This window comes from Amblyomma americanum, chromosome 6 (genome assembly GCF_052857255.1).
Source record: "Amblyomma americanum isolate KBUSLIRL-KWMA chromosome 6, ASM5285725v1, whole genome shotgun sequence".
Classification (NCBI taxonomy): Eukaryota; Metazoa; Arthropoda; class Arachnida; order Ixodida; family Ixodidae; genus Amblyomma; species Amblyomma americanum.
In genome coordinates, this window is record NC_135502.1 from 131,590,163 (window position 1) to 131,611,387 (window position 21,225).

Sequence of the window (21,225 nt, forward strand, 5' to 3'; positions counted from 1 at the left end):
CAGCTTCTGCCAGCAACCGCTCGAGCCCAACTCCGGAGCCACTCCATCGCCCCCATGAAGTCGTCGGCACGTAAGCTCGGACGCCCCAGCCTCTGATGTATAATCTTAATCATGTGTAATTATTGAATATATCTGTTTGTTTAAACTAAGCCATACGGTGTCTCTTTGCCTCTCCGTCCCGTGTGGACCTGCGCATTATGGGGGTCATCACACGGTCGCGAGATCCTACTCGACCAATAATCGAATTTGGTCTCAGATATCGGCGAAGTTTTGCTGTGACCACAACTCCAACGCTATTGCATTGAAATCGCAGACACATGATGAAGACTACACCGTAAGCGAGTGCTTGAACTGAAGAAGAATTTAATGTCAAACTTTAGTGCTCGGTAGAGAACCATCACTTGGTGTTCGTGCGCTTCAGCAATTTATTCAAAAAATACCTGGGTCCACACGAGGGGCAGAAGAGTACCGGAATTATGGTGACTTCCAATCGCAGAGTTGGAGCACTTCCGGGGCAACGTTTCCTGCTCTTTTCGGAGCAACTGTATTCCAAACGCAGATCTGAGGCACGGATCGCGTCTTCCTATTGTAGACAGGGAGCTGTTGCCGAGCCGAGATTGCTCCGTGGAGCAGTTGGGACTGCTCCGCCGAAATCGGCGGATCCGACCGGAAGTTTGTGTGACGTTCTTATTGAGCGGCGATAGCAGCGTCCTACATGCACTGGCGAGAGCAAGTGTACTCCAATCACAATTTCAGGTCGCGCGCTCAGCGCCAGATTCAGGCGCTCTGTCACAGAGTGTGCAGACCGCTCCGGGCCTGCGATTGGAATTCACCATTAGATAAAAAATATATCACAAGTACAATATGGCTCACTACGGCAGCCTAGGACGCGTGGAGGCATTCTCCGTATGTTCGGTGTCTCAGTCGCTTCTGCCATCTGCCGCCTCCTGCACACGGACGAGCTCACAATAAAAGCTCCCGTTTTTTTTTTTTTGCGACAGGCCTAAATGATAAGTAGAGTACTTCAGTGGAATGTCAATAAAACACGCAAGAAACGTGACATTGTGTGGGCTCGCACAGTCTCTTCGACAAACAGCAGTCAGCGCCTTAAAAAGAGGCAGCAAATATTGCTCGACGCCCTCCATGCACAAAACACGCCGTCTGCTCCGGCGCCTTTTCTGCCTTGCCAGCGAGCGGCTGCAAGCCCTGCGCTCTCTCAATGTGTGTCCGAACGCCAACGCGCCTTGCGCCCGAGCCGACAATGCTCTCTCGGGGGCTTCTTTTTAATGCCGACTTATATTTGAACCAGCCGTTTTAGAGCCTCGAAAATCAGGCTTTATGCGACGCCTTTTCTTTTGAATGTTTGTTTTTAACATTTCTATTCACACGTGTGCGTATGTGCTTGTACAAATGGAGCGGCAGAAGAGCGCCGATTGCAATACAACAGCTGAGTCATGGCTCGGTGCAAAAATGTGCGGGGGGAATCGGGCACAGAATCGTAATCCTCTGAGCGCTATCTTCGAGGAAACGCTGCAGAGGAGGCATTCGTCCACCCTCGCTGTTTCGAGCCGTAAGATGTCCGAGCGATGCTTGAAGACACAATGAAAAAGCTTTTCTTTTACTGCCTTGTCTGCTCGCGGACTGCACCATCTTTCAGGATACGCTTTGAAAAAAAAAGAAGTCTTACAACGCTTCGAGTCAAGGATTTCGGAACAGCTCGTCAGTAAAAACTAGGATGCTTAAACGACAAACTCTGGCTGTATGCGGCAATCTAAGCATTGTCTGGCGCACAATGCTTTGGGAAAGCAAAGTAGCCCATTAAAATGATTGAACGCAATATGTGTTCCGAGAACGGCGACTAATGTGCCGTAAATACTTGAGCGAATCCAATAAGCGTTGGCTACATGGTACGTGTTCTGAATCGCGTGATTAAAATCATTCATTGTGCTTATTAATTCACCTCTAGTAAAAAAAACTAATTCTAAACTATGTGCAGTTCTTGAAGTGGTTCTTAAATTGGCTGGCGGTTTAGCACTGCTAAGCGCGAAATATTGTGCGACAGCGCACTTTTTTGCAGGTGTACACCACTGGCCAAGGGAACCAGTTATGCGCGTCTTCAACTTTTCCATCGTCACTGCCAATTTACCCAATGTACGCCAGCAGCCTATGCTCCAGTGCCGCGTTCCTGCACCAATGTTGTTAACGCCAACGCGTATTGCTCTAGTGCCGTGTTGCTGCCACAACGTTACCCATGCCAACGCATGCAGAGCACATCTCTCTGTCACTACCGCCACGTAGCTGAAAGCGCGAATATTAGCTTGATAGTGGTATTGGTAGGTAAAGAAGACGATGTGCAATGTACAGCGCGAGAGTGTGTTGCAGTTTAACACTGCACCGTGATTGAGCCTCATCATCATCATCATTAACACGGCACTGTGGCCGCCTAGTGCTCCCGTGCAGTGGCCAGCGAAGATGATCTGTTCGCTCCACACGGGTTCGAATCCCAATCGGGGCAATGTTTATTTTATTTATTGATTTATGATTCACCCAAGGCCACCGTCAAGATCAAGATTCACACACGCCGGTGTGCCGGTGTGACCTTGTGCAATAGAGCTTTAGCATAAAAAATCGTTATACGCGGTCCTGATTTCAGACGGCTTTTAAATCACCACCGCATCGCCTCAACGTCTGTTTGAGAAGTCAATTTCCTGCTTCCTTCGTCAGTCATCCTACGTCGTCCCACCAGTGCGCATACCTCGTAGCACCTACCATGCAGGACAGATTTCTCGCCAATGTGCTCGGACCATCTTTTCCACTGCCTCATTCTTCCCTCGTAATGTACCAGACTAGAACCACCCTTTCCGCGACGCAGTCGCCATCACCTGCCCGTTAACATTCTTGTAAGCATGAATTACTGTTTCCACTGGATCCTCCAAGTAGCCAAATTGTTGTCATTCCAATCATCCCCTTCCCCAACCGCACGTAATAACACTGAGCTGACTGCGGCCTTTAAATACTTCATCATCATCGTGAGCCTAATTGCAACCACTGCAAAGCAAACGCCTCTCCCATATGTCTCCGATTAATCCTGTACCGTGCCAGCTGCTGCAGCCTTATCCCCGCAAGCTTCCTAATTTCATTCGGCCCCCTAACTTTCTGCCTCACTCTGCCACGCTTGCCTTCTACTGGAATCCACTCAGTTACCCTTAACAACCATCGGTTATTTTCTTTGCGCATTACATGGCCCTGTCAAAGCCCATTTCTTCTTCTAGATCTCCACTAGTATATCATTAACTCGCGTTTGATCTCCGAACCACTTCGCTCTCTTCCTATTACTTAACGTTATAGCTATACTTTTTGTTTCCACAGCGTGTTCCGGTGTCTTCTGTTTAAGTTCAACGATTTTCTTTCGGATCCATACTTATGCCCCATCGGTGAAAGGGTAAGATTGAGCTGTTATATGCTTTCCTCGAAAGAGATACTGTGAAATTTCCGTTCATCATCTGAGAGTTCCTCCCAAATGCACTCCACCCCAATCTTATGCTACTGAGTATTATTTAAATACTTAATGTGAAGTACCTTTATGATGCTTCAATAACAGACTAAATTCCATGCATTTAACTCAACGTGTTATGTGCGCTGAGAGGAGGACGAAGTATTTAGAACGACGACGACGCTGTGGTGCGCGTTTGTGTTCTGTTCTGCATCTCTAGGCCATCGATCCTCTGTCTCGCATATTACCTCCGCTGCATGTTGTTATCAGGTAAGATTTGGTGGAGGTTGCCAAATTCGATCCCGGACCCCAAGCTAGATCTCCGCAGTGGCCGTCACCTCACCACCATATCTACCGAATCCGCCCCATCCCCGCCAGCAATGCTAGCCATTGTCCTGGCCCACCCCGGAGAACCAGACACATTGTGTGGGACAGACGACGCTGATGTGGACAACTGGCTCGCCCTTTATGAACGCATCAGCACGGATAACAGGTGGCATGCGACGCTGATGCTCGCAAGTCTGGTATTTTATCTGACCCGCACCGCGCGAGTGTGGTTTGAAACACGAAGTTAATTTGACCTCGTAGGACGTCTGTACGCAGAAACTCCGCCACCTGTTCGGGAAACATATCGCACGTCAACTCGCCGCCAAGAAGGCTCTGACGTCGCGCGCCCGAACATCCTCAATGGCGATCATCGCTTGTATTCAGGACGTCCTGGCTTTGTGCCGTAAAGTTGACAAAGACATGCCCGAGGTAGATACAGTCGGCCACATACTGAAGTGCAGTGCCGACGACGCTTCGAAGCTGCTGCTACGCAAAGACTGTTCTACGGTCGCTTCTGCTCTTGAGGTGTGCCAGGTCTTCGAGCAGGCCAAACTCAGGCACATTTTTCACAGTTTTGACCAGCTGCCGAACACCGGTGACATCTCTAGTGTGATGATCTACCACCACTGCGGCAGCCTTCCGACCAGGCTAACTTAACGCGCACTGTGCGCCACGAACTGGAGGCGATGACTCTCGCTGTCTGCACCTTTCAACTGCTGGACAACACCCTAGTCCTCATCCAGGCTGTCGTTTGCCAGGAGTTTGCGAACATGGTCGTACCTTCTGATGGCGTAGTAGACAACATTAATGTCAGCCCAGACCTTCAAGTGATCGCGGCTGCCACTTCCAGTCCTACCTTCTCGCCTTAGTACTGGTACAGCAATCATGGCGAATGGCGTACCCCTGATGGCCGGCCCATCTGTTTTACGTGCTCTTGCGTCGGACACATATCGTGTCACTGTTGAAGCCGTTGGTCCCCGCTACCCCGTCCCTTCTTTTTCCTCGACCGCCGCAGCGACTACACCCCGCGGCATTACTCAGCTCGTCCCGATCCCCTCCGTGACGAGCCTGCTCCGCCAGCTCGTGGATCCAGCCGCTCACCACTCCAGCAAGGCCATCTCTTCCGTTCCCCTCTCATTTACCGCAACTCAGCTCCACCCAGCTCCCGCCACTTCTCGGAAAATTAGCCGATGCAGCCCCCGGAGATGACGCTGCATCATTGACGCGGCCTACGAATCCTCTATTGACCCTCGCTTCCCGACAAAATCTCTCGAACGCACTTGTGTATGGTGTTTTGGCCCCTGCCCTCATTGATAATGGCGTCCAAGTCACTGTCCTGAGCTCACATTTGCGCTGCCACCTCAAGAAAATTTTAACGCCCTCCGCCACGTCAACCGTTCGCGCCGCCGATGGCAGTACCGCTGCCGTGACTGGAATGTGCACTGCGCAAGTCAGCTTTGCCGGACGTCATATTCCAGTTCTGTTCAGGTGCCCTCAGGAAGTGATCCTTGCTTTCATTTTTTAGCTGGCCGTTCAGCTCTTATTGACTGTGCCTCTGGCTGTCTCCAACTGAATCTGCCCCTCTCCTCTGACGACTCCACCAGCTCACCTCGCCTTCACTCCATCGAGTTTGCTCGTTTCCCGCCACAAGCTGCCGTCTACATCCCTATGTCGCCCTCTCCTCCCGTCCCCGATGGAAACTACGTCGCTTCTTATATTATCACTGCGATGCTGCACCGTCATGTAGTCTTTCCCCACACCGTTGTCCATATAACCCAGAGCTGCAGCTACCTCCATGTGGCTGCAGAGCTGCACCTACCTCCATTTCAGTCTGTCTCCTAAGGTTCTTCCCGCCGGCATTTCACTTGCTGCCCTGTCACCACTGACCGATTGAGCAGTTTCTGCCCTAGCTCCTGACCCAACGACTGACGTCTCCAACACACCTGAATCGCAGCCCTCCCATGCGGATTCTATTTCGAGGACGTTTGCGGACGATCTTTGGCCTGCCGACTCCACAACTCTTCACAACCTCTTGTCCTTACATAGAGACGTTTTTCACATTGATGACCGTCCCTTGGGTCAATTCTCTGCTGTCGCCCACCGTATTCACAGGCGGCCCTATAGGGCGTCTTCCTCTCTGAGCTCCGTGTCATACAAGTGGAGGTAGACAAGATGTTGGCCCGCAACATTATCGAGCCTTCGAGTAGTACATGGGCATCCACTGTCGTGCTTGTCAAAAAGAAAGAACAAACCTGGAAATTCTGCGTCGATTACCGCCACCTGAATTCTATAACAAAGAAATACGTCTAATCCCTGCCCCGAACTGACGACGCTCTCGACTGCATTCATGGCGCCAGCCGCTTTTCCTTCATAGATCTTCGCTCAGGGTGCCGGAAGATCGCTTTCGACGAACGGGATAGTCAGAAAACCGCGTCACTTGGACAGCCTGTATAAATTTAAAGTCATGCGTTTCGGCCTCTGCAATGCTCCTGCGACCTTCGAGCGCATGATCAAAACCCTCTTGCGCGGCTTTAAATGGACGACGTGTCTCTGCTACTTGGATGATGTGATCGTTTTTTCGTCCACATGTCAAAGCCACATGCACCACCTTCGCCCCTTGACCTCTTCCACCGCGCCCTTCTTCAGCTAAACTGAAGAAACGTACCTTCCGCTGCCTTCAACTCAAGGTCCTCGGTCACTTGGTCGATTCCACTGGAGGCGAACCCGACCCCGACAAAGTTCGCGCCGTGAGTTCCTTTCCTACTCCGCGTTTCTCCGGGCATGTGTGCAGCTTCCTCGGGTTCTACTCATATTTCCGTCGGTTCATCGAGAACCTTGCGTAAATTGGCCACCCTCTTACCACGCTGCTCAAGAAGGACGTCTCGTTCTCTTGGGGGCCCGACCAACCTGCCGCCTTGAGAACCCGTATCAGTGCCCTCACCGCACCACCTGTCTTGGCTCACTTCGATCCTTCAGCCCCCACGGAACTTCGGACCAACGCGCGCGGCCGTGGCATTGATAAGCGGCAGCGCATTCAGATTCGTGTGATTGCGCACGCCAGCCGTGTTCTTTCTGTGTCAGAGTGCAACTATTCTATCAACGAGTCGGAATGCCGCGCGCTCGTTTGGGCATCCCTTCTCGGTTATAACGGATCATTACTCCTTAAGCTGGCTTTCTTCGCTCAAGGACCCTGCTGACCAGCTGGGGCACTGGGCTCTTCCCCTTTAAAAATGCACAATCTCTGTCGTGCACAAGTCTGGCCGCTTGCACCAAGATGCAGATTACTTGTCCCGTCACCCTGTCAATCCGACTTTCTCCAACGAATGTGAGGCGGACGCCTACGTTGTGTCTATATCGGATTTCCGCAGCACTGCTCAAGATGAGATTCCTTGGTACGCTCCCTCATCGGTCGCCTCACTGCCAACCACACTGATGCTCGCTCTGTTCGTGCTCCACGACATTCTCTACCGGTGCAATATGCGGCCTGACGCACTGAGCTCTCGCTCGTGGTCACTCAACGCCTGCATTCCAGCGTCTATGAACAGCTGCAAGATGCTCCTGCGGCAGATCACCTTGGCGTATCCGGCACGTACGACAGCGTCCTCCGCAGCTTCTTTTGGCCAGGCCTGTAGCGCTCGGTCCGTTGCTTTGCGGCCGCTTGCGAGCTCTGCCAACGCCGCAAGAGCCCTCGGTTCTCCTTCCCGGATACCTTCAGCCGATTCTGACTCCAATAGGCCCGTTTTTCCATGATCGCCTCGAGCTGTTCGGCCCTTGTCCGCTCTCTGCCACGGAGAACACATGGGTCGCCATCGCGACGGACTACTCGACGTGCTACGCTGTCACATGAGCGATCCCAACCAGCTGCGCCACAGATGCCGCTGTCTTCCTCCTGCACAACGTCATACTCCATCACGGTGCTCCCCGCCCCTTGCTTACCGATCGCGGTCGCTGCTTTCTTTCCCAAATGTTCGCCGAACTTCTCAGCTCCTGCTCCGTGCGTCATGAATTCGCCACGGCCAAACCGCCCACAGACGAACGGCCTGACTGAATGCCTGAACCGTACCCTCACCGATATGTTCATCGTGTACGTCTCTGACAATCACCGTGAATGGGATATTAGCCTCCCATTTGTGGCCTTCGCACGAAATTCTACCCATCACGATAAAGTAGGTTTCTCTCCTTTTTGTCTTCTGTTTGGCCGCGGTCATTCACTGCCCTTCGACAGTGTACTGCTCGCCACCGCCTCCACGAGTACTGTTATAGTATTGCAAAGGGGTGAGTTTAGAAGCGAATGCCGAAACGGGTCACCGACGTGCCCTAACGAGGGCGCGGGAAGAGCGCCCCGTAAACCGACAGTGCACGTTGCTGGCGGGAGTCAGACTGGCCCCTCTCCTTGAAAAGCGGGGGAGCGTTTATTATCTTCTCCCTTGGGTGCCGCTGGGTGCCGCTGAGAAGGCGCCTGCGGTGTCCTTGGCGTCTGCTGCCTTGGGGAATCGTCACACCCCTCCCTTTGTTGTGAAGCCGGCTGCACGGTACTGGGGACGAGCCGTGTCTTGTTTACGTCTCTACAGTCCGTAGTAGATAACAGGCTTCCGGACCGGGGTAGACAGGCGGAGCTGGGGGTGCAAAGGTGCCGCACTTGACTGCTGTTGCCGCGCCGAAGCTGTTGTAGACGGCTCGGTGCTTAATGAGCAGCGAGGTGGGGACAGCTGTTCCGTGTCCGTTGTCGCTGCTAGTGCAGGAGGAGGCTCCTCGTCGTCTGAGAGAACGCCGGGCGTCCTTCGCGGTCGCACGTGGTCCGCGTGCCTTTTCCACAGCGTTCCGTCTTCGAGCTCTATTTGAAGCGACGAAGAACTTGTGGGATGGCGAACTGTTCCGGCAATCCAAGCTGGGCCTGGTCGGAAGTTCCTAACAAAGACGGGCTCGCCGGGCGAAGGCAAACAGCTTTTGCGTGCGTTACTGTCGCAGCGCATCTTTTGCTTCAATTGCTTGAAGTCCGCATGCGCCCTTAGGCCGGGGTGCATTCGCTGAATGGGCGCTTGCAGCTGCCTGCCCATCAGGAGCTCAGCGGGAGAGGACCCAGTAAACGCGTGCGGCGTTGTTCTGTAGGAAAGCAGGATCCTGTCGATGTTTGTTTGGAAATCTCCAGGCACCGCCTTCTTGAGTTTTCCCTTAATTGTTTGCACGACGCCTTCCGCTGCTCCATTCGATGCTGGGTGGTATGGTGGGATCAGGATTCGCCGAATGCCGTTCTTGCTCAGGAAGTCAGCGTACTTCTCGCTGGTGAATGCGGTGCCGTTGTCGGAGATAATGATGTCTGGAATGCCATGTGTGGAAAATATGGTTCGCAGGCATCGAATTGTGGCGTCCGCTGAAGGTGCATGAACGGGAACCACCTCTACCCATTTAGAGTAGGCATCGACTAGGACGAAAAAGTAGTGTCCTTGAAATGGACCACCAAAGTCGACATGCAGCCTAGACCATGTTTTCTTCGGAAACGGCCACGGATTAAACTGTGCTTTCCGTCCCATTCTCTGGTGTTCTTGACATATTTTGCAAAGTTGCACTTTCTGTGCGATGCTGCTGTCTAGTCCTTCTCACCAAATGTGGCTTCGTGCGACTGTTTTCATCTTTTCCACACCTCGGTGAGTTTCATGAAGGAGATCAAGAACTTCTGCTTGTAGTTCTTTAGGAACGACGACTCATGTTCCTCGCAGGACGCAGTTCTCATGAACACTAAACTCTGTACGGTTCTTCTGAAATAGTGTCCAATCACTTCCTCTTGGCAGCTCTTCCCAGTAAGGAACGCCAGTCGTAGGCGTGACATAACAGGATCACGCTCTGTAGCTTTGGCGATGGTGGATGGTGAAAGAAGTCGAGGATATGCACTTTCAATCATGAAGATATCAGCAGGCTTGGGTACTGTGCCTGGCTCTGTAGGAAGCGGTAGTCGGCTCAGCGCGTCGGCGTTGCTGATGCTGGTGCCAGGGCGGTACACAAGCGTGTACTTGTACGCTGACAGGGTAATTGCCCAGCGTATCATTCTCGGTGATGATCTGTCGGGAATAGGCTTGTCCTGTCCGAGAAGACCCAGAAGTGGTTTGTGATCAGCCACCACTTCAAAATCTTGGCCCAAGAGATACTTATGAAACTTCGATACGCCGAAAATTAAGGCAAGAGCTTCTTTGTCCAGCTGACTGTAATTCTTTTCTGCTGGAAGAAGGCTTCTCGATGCGAAGGCAATGGGACGTTCCCCTGTTTCATTTCGGTGTGCGAGAACAGCTCCGATTCCGTACGGTGAAGCGTCGCAACTCAGAACGATTTGCTTGGAAGCATCGAAATGATGCAGTACCGGCGTGGAAGTCAGGAGAACTTTACTTTCTCTGAAAGCTTGTTCCTCTACGCTTGTCCACTTCCAAGGAGTTCCTTTTGTAAGTAGCAGATTCAAGGGCCGGAGAACTGTCGAAAGGTTAGGCAGAAAACGTTTGTAAAAAATAATGAGTCCAATGTAGCTTTGAAGTTGCTTGACGTCCTTGGGACATGGAGCATTCACGACAGCTTCTATTTTCTTTGGTGTTGGCCTCAGTCCGTCCGCGTTTATGACATGACTCAGGTACTCAACTTCTGTCGCTAGAAATGAACACTTCTCTAGCTTGAGCTTGAGGCCTGCTTCCTGTAGACGCTGCAGTACACTGGCTACGTTGCTCAAGTGATCTGCGTCGTCCAATCCCGTTACCAAGATGTCTTCAAACTGCACGGTGACATGACGCATGTCCTGCAGCAAATTTTCCATTTCTCTCTGGAATATGGCCGGCGCTGAAGCTACTCCGAAAGGTAGTCTGGTGTACTGGAAGAGGTCCTGAGGCGTATTGATGGTCACTAGCTTCTGTGAGCTCGTGTCAAGTTCTACCTGCTGGTAAGCGTCTTTCAGGTCCAGCCTCGTAAACGTTTTGCCACCTGAAAGTTTCGCCCATAGGTCCTCGACTCGCGGCACAGGATATTTTTCCAGCACTATGGCACCGTTAATTGCGACCTTGAAGTCGCCACATATGCGCACGCGGCCGTCTTGCTTGAGCACAGGAACAACTGGGGCTGCCCACGCAGACGTTCTGACGGGTGTAAGTACCCCTTCTCGATGCATTCTTCGCAATTGTTCTGCAACTTTGTCTTGCAATGCAAAAGGAATCGTTCGTGGTTTGAAGAATTTTGGAGGTGAATCTTCCTTGACAACAATTTTGGCTTTCACATCTTTGAATGTTCCTAGTCCGTCCGAAAATACTTCTTTGTAGCAAGTAAGCAGCTCGTCAACGCTCGCAAGTGAGTCAACGGATCTGACGTCATTTCGGTCGAGCTGAAGCGCACTGATCCAGTTTCGTCCGAGAAGGGTTGGACACTGGTCCGGAGCTACAAACAAAGGCAGTGTTGCCTCTCTTCATCCGAACTGGACTGAAACGGTAACCTTGCCCCTAACGGCTGTCAGTCTTCCGCAATAACTCTTCAGAATTACGTCTGATGGGTCTACTGAGAGCTCGGGAAACCGCTGTTGGAATGCGGTCTCCCCTATTACGGAGACACTGGCCTCCGTGTCTAGTTCCATTCTAAGAGGCCTGCCTGCGACTTGCAAAACTGCTACAAACGGAGGTATTGTTTCCTCGCTGTTCATCTGCCACGTCTCGTAGACCTGTGACTGGATTTCAGGAAGATTTCCACTGCCCTCAAGACTGTGAACTGGTTGCTTTGTTTGCCTTTGCGTACTGTGCTTCCTTGACACGTTCTTTTGCTTCATGTCGGCAGCCTTTGAGCGGCATACTCTGGTCAGATGCCCGATCTTGCTGCATGCGTTGAACCGTGATTTGGCGTGCTGGCATACTGTTGCGTAGTGCGGCTCTCCACAGCGATAACAACTTATGGTCTGTTTTATTTGCTTGCTCATCGCACTGTGAACTGTCTGCGCTTTGGTCATGCCCTGAGCTTGCATCAACATGCTTGAGTCTCTTTTAGCCGTCTCTATTGCAATTAGGAGCTTGACTGCTGACTCGAACGTCAGGTTTGGCTCTTCAAGCAGGCGTCGTTGCATTGACGCGTCATTCATGCCGCAAAGAGTCTGTCCCGCTGCATGTCAGGAAGGAAGGTGCCGTACTCACAGTTTGCTGAAAGCTTTTTCAGTGATGCGGTGTAGTCGCTGACAGACACCTCCGGTTGGCGAGAGCGACTATTGAATCTGAAGCGGCAGACCACCACGGAAGGCTTCGGAATGTAGTGACCCGAAAGCACGGAAAATATCTCGTCGATAGAGACTTGATCTCGAGTTTTAGGCGTCAGCAGGCTCCGTAGTAAGGAGTAGGTACTGGACCCGCAGCAAGTCAGGAACACGGACTTTTTCTTCTCCTCTGGAACGCTGTTGGCGTCGAAGAACAGCTTGACTCGCTCAAGGTACTCCGTCCAGGCTCCTCCTTCCCCGCGGAATGGCTCCAATGCTCCGTAGGTCGGCATGGTTGCAGATGATGCGATGCCGGAAAACTTTTACCTCGTCGAAGAATTGTTATAGTATTGCAAAGGGGTGAGCTTAGAAGCGAATGCCGAAACGTGTCACCGACGTGCCCTAACGAGGGCGCGGGAAGAGCGCGCCGTAAAACGACAGTACACGTTGCTGGCGGGAGTCAGACTGGCCCCTCTCCTTGAAAAGCGGGGGAGCGTTTCTTATCGTTTCCCTTTCCCCCGTGCAGCTGGGTGCCGCTGAGAAGGCGCCTGCGGTGTCCTTGGCGTCTGCTGCCTTGGGGAATCGTCACAAGTACTCATGCTCGGGACGCCGACGCCGCCCGTCTTGCAACTGGCACGAGGGTGACCGCGTCTCAATTCACTCAGAAACGCCGTCATGGATGTCGCCATCGCGACGTCACCTACCTTCCTGGCTCCCTTGTCTTGCCCTTACCGTGTTGTATGTCGGGTAACCGCAATTACGTATGCCCCCCCCCCCCCCCCCCGCTGCATCTACAGTTCCCGCCCGCTACACCCCACATCGACATCGTACATGTGTCACGCCTCAAGCCTTACTACTCGCACTCTACCTTACCTGTGTACTGCACATCGTGACTGTACTTTCGCACCAAGGGGTGGGGTGGGGGGGTGGTAGTGCTACGTACGCTGGGAGGACGACGAAGTGTTTAGACCTACGATGAAGCTATGGTGCGCGCTTGTGCTTTGTTCTGCTGTCCCAGGCCATCGATTCTTTGTCTCGCAGATTACCTCTGCTGCATATTGTCATTATGTAATAACATCAACGCGTGAGATTGTACACGAATGTTATCTAAGTTTAGACAGTTTTTAGCACGCAAACGTAACAATCATAGTAAGAAAAGTGACAGCTAATCACATTCAAGAAAGTTGTTGACCACACTAGATATAGCAGTGGTACCAAAATGGATAAATCACAGGAAATGCACTTAAAAACAAATGAAATAGTAAGTGACTGCAGAGCGATATTTTCCAGGATTATCGCAAAAACTAAGCAAGAGAGTTTGTTCCAGGATAGAATATTTCAAAGTAATGGTGAGGAAGAAAACGATGACGAGCGGGGGAGTGGAAGAAAAAATTTGCAGGAGGTATCTGTTCTAGGAGAGATATGGGTTGGAGGCGAACTATATGGGTGCCTTTGGTGCGGCGTGTTATATAATATTTTGTAGAAAAATATGGCAATTTGTATACGGCCTCTCTTAGACAGGTCAGTAATATATAATGTTAGCTTCAAGTCAGGCCTACTCTACGTTCGGTTGTAACCGGATAAGATTTTTCGGGCTGCTTTATTCTACAGGGACTCGTAGTGGGTAGTAAAAGTTTGAGAACGAGGGCTCCAAATTAAGAAGGCATATTCTTGCTAGGAGCTCATGAGGGCTTTGTCCTCGACGGAGGTGATCACCGACGTCTCGAGTTCGATGTTAACGTACATGGGTGGCATGCTGGTCATTGTCTCGTTTAGCCACTCTCTTTGTTACTTTGGGTTGTGTAGGGTGTACGGCCGTCCGTCTGTGGCTGGTCTCAGTGTAGTGCAGGATCGCTTCTTTGAACTCCCTGAGCCTGTCTAGCTCTGTTTCTCTATCTGCCATAAGAAATTCGGGAGCACACTGTTTAAAAGCCTATTTGACCGATCTAGGACACATTGATTTTTGATTACAATCGACCTTAAAACTGTTATGCGCAAGTCATACAGACCGAGGCAACGTTTCTTTAGTGACTTTTATACACCTCAGTATGACTTCTGTAGCAGGGGAGGGTGTTTTCGACTAAAGAAAAATTGCAACCTGAGCTGCTTGTGAATGGGGAAGCCTTCTGCTTTACCGCAACGGGTCCAGTAACCGATTTCCTCAGTCATGCACTTGTTAGCGGACTTCGACACGAACAAACAGCCGAGCAGACCCATATATATATATGTGCTTAAAAGGACACGCTCATGACTCAGTTGAAACCAGGAATGTTGCTATTTTGTCCCTTATAGAATGGTCTGCAGGCGGTCTATAGACTTATTATAGGCTCTATTGTCTTCCTATAGATATTTGTTTTTGTCTGTTCATAGTCTATAGACTGTCTAAAGACAAAAGTCTACTAAAAGTGTATGGCCATAAATCTATAGATTGTCAATAGACTGTCTATAAAATATGTATTGCCTATAGACTGTTCTTAAGGTTAATCTATAGAGAGTCTATAGACTTTATAGACAGAAGTCTATGGAAAGTGTATAGATAGTGCGTTCTGCGTCGTTGGCAGTCAAGAAACACATCATCAGCGGTACAGGTAAGGGTGGACCTTTGATGCAGCACAGATAATCACAAGGAACTACTTTTTTTTGAAGCAGTTCACCTCCCCTTATGAAAAGGAGAAGCCCGCGTGGGTGATGACACAATCCAGCTCGTCGTTTATATTAGTGAACACTGCGCCTAGAGGCCCAGGCTTCTTCATCGATGTGGCTGAGGAGCGGCGGGGCTTGCAAGCGACGTTGAAGCTCCCTGAAGAGATCGATTTGCTGCTCTTGCCATCGGAACAAGATGTCTTCTTTCATCAGATGTGCCAAGAGTTCGCCAATGCGACAGAAGTCCTTCGCGGACCGCCTTTAGTGGGCGCGCAGTGCAAGACATTTTCGGACGGCTTTCTTGTCGTCCCAAGCAAACCGCCTCAATAGCTCTTGTAAACACAGAGGGAATAGCAGTAGAGAGACTGCATCGTCTTGCCTGATACCCTTCCGGTTTGCTATTTTATCACTTTTGCTGACGAGGGCTATAGCCGCTGAGCAGTTGCTATGGATATAGATAGTACTCGCATAAACTGGCGTTGTTGAAACGTAAACAAACAGCTGCTTTCACGTGTGACTTTATTGTTGTGAACTACAGGAGCTCTTTTTGTGCGATAAATATCGGTAGGCACACAACGGTCTCACCTACCGCTGAACTATATTTACCAGCCGTTCCGACGGTGGGGTACTTAGTAAGTGCGGTTACAACAAGATTTAGGACATCGCCCGTCATACCTTCTGCTGCTGAGCTTGGATGCCTTATTTGGGTGCCTGAGCTTCTCACTTGAAATTCCCTTCGACTCTACATTACACGTAGTGGCTACGCGGCAGGCCTCAGTATCTGCAACTGGTACTGGTATTTATCAACTTCGAAAGTCAGCAGCTGGTTAGTGATGAATGTTGCATTACAAATATTTTAAACGGTGTTATCATTATAATTGTCATCGGTAATGCCCTTGCTGATGGGCGTGCTCAAGCATCACACTCGGTCGAAAATTGCGGGTACATTGTTTTATCCAGGACAGATGCTGCAAGACAAGATAAAAGCCTTGTCGCACGCACGCTCTTATTGCAGGAGTGGGATGCAACACGTTTGGCAAGCACCCGGTAGCACTCCATGAACGAACCGCCTGAGCCTCGGCGAAACACTGCCTATGCGAGGCAACCGTCCCGTGTAGAGTGCGATTCGGAGTGGCTGTCCCGAAAGACTACTCTTAACGCATCCGAATGACCTCTAGCTGCGAACATACTCCCCGCTACACACTAAACAAATTCTCACCCTTAAGGGTGTAAATCAGCTGTCCCCTGACGAACACCCTTTTGGGTGATAAAAGGGGTGCAAAGATCAGCACCCTTCAGGAAGGGTGCAAACATGAAAGTTTCGATGGCGCGCATCAATCCAATGCTTTTGCTTCATGGGTGAATCATTGTGGAGCGCCCTTCCAACATGCATTCGTAGAGATGTTATGGAAAAATATTGCCCTTTAATGAGGGTGCAACCATTACATCCTCTAAAGTATCATTAAGTGCACCCTTCATTAAGGGTGGTGATCTCTGCACCCTTTTTTAGCATAAGGGTGTTCGTCTGGGGACAGCTGATTTACACTACAAAGGGTGAGAAATTGTTTAGTGTGTACCGGCTACTGTGATACTCGGAGAGGCGGTAATGATCCACAACATTGGCTTGCCTGGACATCCGACGAAAGTCAAAGTAACGTACCTACCCCACTTCAGCTTGTAATACACTCCTGCGGCTTCTCAGGGGCGCATGCTCACCCGAACGCCTCTGACTGTAAGCTACTACTCCTGAACTGGGACCGTGGTCATTACACCGTTTCATATTCCTTTTCTTTCGCGCCCTTGTTTCCTCGATCTCTCAGGGCAACAAACCAGGCTCTAATCTTCCTTATTTCCCTGCCTGGCCATCTTTTTAACACGAGAGCGTTGAGGCTCCTGTTCTGAAGAAAATCCGGAGTGGTCTTAGCAAAATACAGGTAACCTGTCACCTAGGTCACACGACCTTGTGACGTCCCTCCAACGTGCCCACCTTGGCAGTTTGCTGCCTTCGAACCAGATTGTAAACAAAGCACCCACCAAAACAGGTGACAGTTAAAGTAATCACTGATCGGGAGCGGTTGCTCCGGAAGAGCAACCTTAGTCTCATAGGCCCCACCGATGGCAGCACTTGCAATCGCAGGGCAGTGGCGCATCGATTAACCGCTGCACAATTGCGCCAGGAGTGGTATGAGGACGTCCCGCGATCTGTAATGTAACAGCGTCTTCGACTGGTCGCTTTAGACCGCCCTAGAGCGCTTGGAGAGGCGACCGCACATTCGGCTGGTCGAAACCGGCCGCTCTGACTACATTCAGCTGGTTCTTTCTGAGTGCTCGCCTCCAGCTCAGAGTGCTCTGACAGCTCCGAGAAAAAATAGCGGTGGTCTAGCTCTGGGTAAACCTGGAGTAACGCGATAGCTACAGCTGTCTGAGTGGAACTTGGTCACGTGGCCAACCACGTGACGAACCACGTGATCAACCACGGCGCCGCGTCAGCGGCAGCTGCTCCGCACCACGTGACCAACCACGTGAAAGCGTGGCGGCGCAGCCATGGCATGGCGGAGGAGCCACATGGTGGCGGCGCTGCCACCGCCACGGCGCCGCCACGCTGAAGGCTCAAAATGCTACCGTAATGTAGCTATTGCTACAAAAAGACGGAGCGGCTCCGAGATGAGTTCACGCGACAGAGCCACTTCCGCCATTTCACGAAAGCAGTTCCAGGCCTCGGGCCTCGGCGTCCCCTATGCGTAGGAAGAAGCAAGTGTAGGCTTTTGAAGCAGTAGCGCAGTTGTAACCTCCTTGCTGTGTTGTGTTTTGCGGGTGCTGCGCTGTGCGAGGCAAAATGTCCAGGAGACGCCGGATAACTACGCTAGGAACACGGTCTGTGTTGCTGTCACATGACAACAGCGATTCCAGCAGAAGCTCAGACGAGGACGACAGTGCTATCCACTAGGCGATGTTCGAAAAATGAGCGTTCCGTTGTACGGAGAGCCGGGGTAGCGATCGATACAGGCTAAGCGGCGATCGCGATGCAGACTGTGTGCGACCACGTGCGGCTACTGTTGGCACCAGCAGCCACCGGAGGCGGTGCCACGTCGTGGTTCCTCAAGTTACGTCCTCCTTCTGCTTCCAGCACTTCCGCTCTAAGAGCTCGTTGACCGTTCGGCTTGACTAGTCTCGCTAAGCGCTCAGAGCAAGAGCGGCTCCCACTCTGCCAAATCCTATCCGGTTCACGGGAGCGACCAGTCGAAGACACCCTAAAGCAGAGAATGACCAATTCCGCATATATGGACATGTGGGCAGAGCCTAGGCGACAGAGAAGGAGTAGTTGCGAGCTAGGAATCTCCAGTGCGAATCGTATTGTGCTCTTAACGGTAGGTTAAGCGTCATGTGAGGGTGAAATAAAGAACAGCGCCAGTGTTTGCAAGTGATACGCGAAGAAGATTCCACGCCGCTGAAGGAGCTCATTAACTATATCCCGTCATACCCTTAAAAGTGTCTCCTCAAGGTTTCCTTTCCTCTATTCTCTTCATTGCTAAAGTAAGAAGCCTTACTTGTTTAAATAAAAGAAAAAAAAACAGGCCTGAATGTGCTTAGACAAACAGCGGCGTTGTTTTAGGGCTGTCTTCAATCATGTGCGAAGAAATTGAAACAAACCAAGATATCAAAACAAGAACGAATCATTCCTAACGCTGACGAAGGCGTGGTGAATGGAGCTCGCGGTGTGGTTAGGACATGTACGGCAGGTTAAAGTTCGTTATTCCTAACTGATATTTGTTAAGGGTGCTGTCAGCCTTTGAATATTGATTGGATATTGGCTTGGATGTCCAACTGAATAGTGAGGCCATGAAAAGGAAATCACACAGGAGGGTCATGCATTTTTTCGTTATGCTAACGAGGGAATCAAACTTTATTGCTGAAACTTCGGCGTTGGTAAGTCTCGACAAAGAGCTCAGTTCTGGGGCTACACTGAAGGCGTCTTCGCATTAAATTACTTTCGTAAATTATCGTTGCGTTGGTTCCCTCATTATCCTCCGAAGCTACTCGCCTTCATTTCATGCCATGGAAATTTTACGGAGGGAGATACCGAAGGTGTGAACGAGCCCTACGCGCGTCGAGAGTCTAACGGTGGCACGATTATTTAGTGCGTCCAGAATTTAGCAATAATGAAAACATTTCCCAAGCTCTGATTCAGTTGTGCGATTAGAAGAAACCAAAAAGAAAATATGAAGCGAGGCGACGGGACGAGCAGCTCCAATAGCGTCACGATAAAAGAGGAAACGCAGAAACTATCCCGTCGCCACGGGGCAGCAGCAGAGTCGACAGAAAACCTGAGGCGGAGTGAGGAAGAGGGTTAAAGTCGCTTCTCACTTCAGAGCAAACGCCCGAACTAGTGGTCACAAAAGCTGCACGCGGAACAAAATTCAAACAGAACGACGCCGGCTAGCAGAGAAAAATAGCTGAAGAAGAGTGGCGCCGGAACTAACAACCTGAGCTATTGCACTTGTCGAAATCAATACACGAAGCTCCAGCAATCTAGCCATCACGCTTGTGCGTGTTGAAGTGGGAACGACAACAACGACAGAAATAAAGGAAGGTCAGCTGCCTAAAGAAGCAATGGCATCAAAAAAAGCTTTTGAAGTTGTACCCAAGTGGAGCTCCAAAGAAAGGGGGCTAGTTTTCTTGCCTTTTTTTTTCGCTTCAAAACTGTCTGAGGGCTTTGCAGCAGTTGCCACAAAGCAAACGTCCGGCTTTCGTGACGAATTTCGCTCCGCGGCTTTTAGGCGTTAAGGTCTGAGACGCTTACTGTCCGCCCCTTTCCCACCCTCTGTTCTTCGTCTTGACTCGCTGCTTCTCGCTTCCCTTGCCACCTTTCAGGCAACTCTTAGCGCTTCGAAATAGCGCTGTCTCCTCCTCGGGGCGGACATTACTATCCTGGGTCGCCCTTACAATTTGCTTTGAGATGGGACCCGTAAGTCAGACGCAACTCGAGGAAAGAGTGTGGGGCCTTTGCAACTCCTCAGAAGTGTGCTTATTTTTGCTTTCAGAACCTGCTGTCGTTTGTGGAAACATTGACGTCGGAGGTTTCCGGAATGATCATGCCTTTTTTTGTTTTTTGGGGGGATTTTGCAGAGCGAAAAAAATTTCTTTGCGAATGGACCCAGAGCGGCACTTACTGCGTCCTCATAGTACAAAAATCTCTATATGAAGCGTGATCATATTTTATTTAGGTGAACTTAACCTGAAAAGCTAAGAAAAAGATTTTCACTCAATATTGCTGCAAATACATCCTTTTTCGCCCCAGGTTGCTTTTAGGTGAAAATGAAATTGTGGATTTCATGTGTCCTGAGGTCCCTTAAAGAAGGAAATTTTTGGAAGAAGCGGCAGCTTTGAGAACGCTCAGTCAGGAAAAAACAAATATACATATTTAACCACGTGGTTGGCGCTTGGCAACCTTATACGTCTATGTGTCATGAAACTGAACTGAGATCAGTAAATCTTTCTAGTCGAGTGCAGAAGCATTGATGTAGGAAACCGAACTTAGAATTAAGACAGGTCCAATTTAGATGCGTGAAACAACTTGAAAGGCGTGTACTGAACGCCTGAGCGTCGAAAAGATCTTCATATTTCTTACTTTTTTATGTCTCGAGAGTTCAATTCACCTTTATTATCAACACTTTACGATGTTGACGGTCTCCCAGGCAAAAACCTGTAAGGACAACTTGAGGAAGCCTGGAAACAGGCGGGAGGCAACAGTGAGAGCAGTACAAGAAAAATCTGTAAGATATCTACTATTCGGCAAAAAGAAAAAAACAGCAGTCACATTGTATCATAATTTTACAAAAATAAGAGGTGAGGGAAAAGTATAAAAAAATGTCAAAGGCGTTATACAAAGACAAGCGCTTACATGCATACGATACAAGAAAACAGATAATCGAACACACGACAGACACAACTTTAACATTGCCATGTTCATTACAGGCGGTACCTTTTTACGCTAGAAGCAGCAGGCACACTTCAGTCTATAAACATTGAACGCAAAGCTTGGCGTGTTATTACAGCATTACGAAAACTGAATACATTGAACTTATTTAGTAGCATTGGCACTGTGTAGCTTAATGATTGCAGGAGGTAATTGGTTCGGTGGTGCGGAATCATCCCTTTATCAGGGGCACGTGTTTTAGAAGTATTACAGTGTAACGTGGTACCTGAAAACATCATTAGAAATTCTTTATACTTTTCGTTATCAAAATGAATGTGGTAGAGGAGGCGGTAACTATAAAGAGGCTGGGTGTAAATTACATGATGCTGGCGAAATAGCTCGGCTCAAGGATGTAAATATTGTTCATTGCTTGTACAACGCATGCCTTTTTTTTCGTAGACGCAGAAGTTTACTAACGTTCTCTTTAGTAGTCGTCCCCCTACGAGTACAGAATATTTAAGCTGCGATCGGAAGAGGGCGTGGCAAACAAGTAGTCCAACGGAGATCAGAAAGCGATCACGTGCCCGAAATAAGGCACCTACAGCAGATGAATTTTTGGCCACCTGTTCAATATGACTGTCCCAT

The 21,225-nt window shown here is 50.1% G+C and overlaps 1 protein-coding gene across 2 annotated transcripts in view; it reads right to left on the reverse strand.

The window, feature by feature from the left end:
- The window catches only part of LOC144094108 (uncharacterized), a 409,816-nt gene that overhangs the window by 283,160 nt on the left and 105,431 nt on the right, over positions 1 to 21,225 (reverse strand). The gene's annotated exons all lie outside the window — the stretch shown is intronic.